Source organism: Nestor notabilis, unplaced genomic scaffold, assembly GCF_000696875.1.
Source record: "Nestor notabilis isolate BGI_N333 unplaced genomic scaffold, ASM69687v1 scaffold5625, whole genome shotgun sequence".
Classification (NCBI taxonomy): Eukaryota; Metazoa; Chordata; class Aves; order Psittaciformes; family Psittacidae; genus Nestor; species Nestor notabilis.
Window position 1 is genome coordinate 26847 of NW_009930564.1, and position 1182 is coordinate 28028.

A 1182-nucleotide genomic window follows, 5' to 3' on the forward strand; every position below is an offset into this window, starting at 1 on the left:
CCACGAGCAGTACTAAACCAGGATCCTGCAGCCCAGGTCACCGGCTCTGACCTCGCCCAGTTGTACAAAGCTCGATATCAGACACTAGAGAATCCCCACAGCCTGGGTGGGTGGCTTTTGCAGGAAAGGCAGAGGAAGGATGGGACATTGCAAATGCTCCTTGCCAAGAGATGCTCTAGCCCCAAAGACACAGGGTTTCCACAGCCTGGAGGGTCGGGGTGCTGCCTTCCTGCTGGGACATGCAAGGATCCTGGAGACAGGGAGCTGGCCCAGTGCTGCCGAGGGCTTGTAGCATAGTGACAGTGATTAAAAGCCTCTGATTAATTCCCAGTCAAGCTGCCAGATGTTGCAAGGCCTCCAGGCACTCATGAAGGTGCACAGGAGCCTGCAAAGCAGCTCTGAAAGCTTAACTGATGGGGTCGAGCCAGCCCCGTGCAAGGGCAGCATCTCCTGCCCCACATTCCACTCTGGCTGCCGTGGCCAAGCCCCTCTTAACCACATCAATGCTTTCCATGCTCCTTGAGCTGGTGGTCCCTGCCTGCCCAGAACTTTGGTTATGCACCTCCCTGGTAAGGGCAACCCCATCCAACCCAGCATCTCCCAGTGTTCCTATCCCAAGCTCCATCTCGCTGCAGTCCCCATCCCGCCCCATCTTCCCTGCACTGGTCCAGCATGTGCTGGGACCAGACAGCAGCCCCTGGGGAGGGGACAACTGACAGGCAGTTGTCCTGCACTTCCCAGGGAGATAAACCAGCCCGTGACTGTGACAAGCTCCTGGAGATGGGGACAGGGCTGGTTCCCCTTCTCCAATGTGCACAGTGTGAGGGGTCAATGTGTGCAGGTGGCTGAGGAACAAGCCGCTGATTTACTGCCTAGGAAGAGCATGGCTGGAGAGAGGAGCAAGGTGGGAACAGACAATAAGTCAGGTGCTTGGTGAATAGGCCCATTCTGCCTTTCACCCCAGAATCCCCAGGGACCCCTGCACTGGCTTTCCCCATTGCCAGGGTGGCTGAGGCCATGAAGGGACACACAGATGCCTCTTCCAGCCCCACACTCTTGGCTCTGCCCACAGGCTGTGCTGAACACATCACATACCACAGCACAATCCCATTCCTCCTGCTCAAGATGATGCCCCATCCCCTCCCCTCACTGGCTGCAGGGAATGACCCCCCAGGGCGCACC

The 1182-nt window shown here is 58.0% G+C and overlaps 1 protein-coding gene across 1 annotated transcript in view; it reads right to left on the bottom strand.

Moving 5' to 3' along the window:
- The window catches only part of LOC104406478 (ankyrin repeat and fibronectin type-III domain-containing protein 1-like), a gene marked incomplete at its 5' end in the record, with an annotated part of 40357 nt that overhangs the window by 11843 nt on the left and 27332 nt on the right, over positions 1 to 1182 (bottom strand). The gene's annotated exons all lie outside the window — the stretch shown is intronic.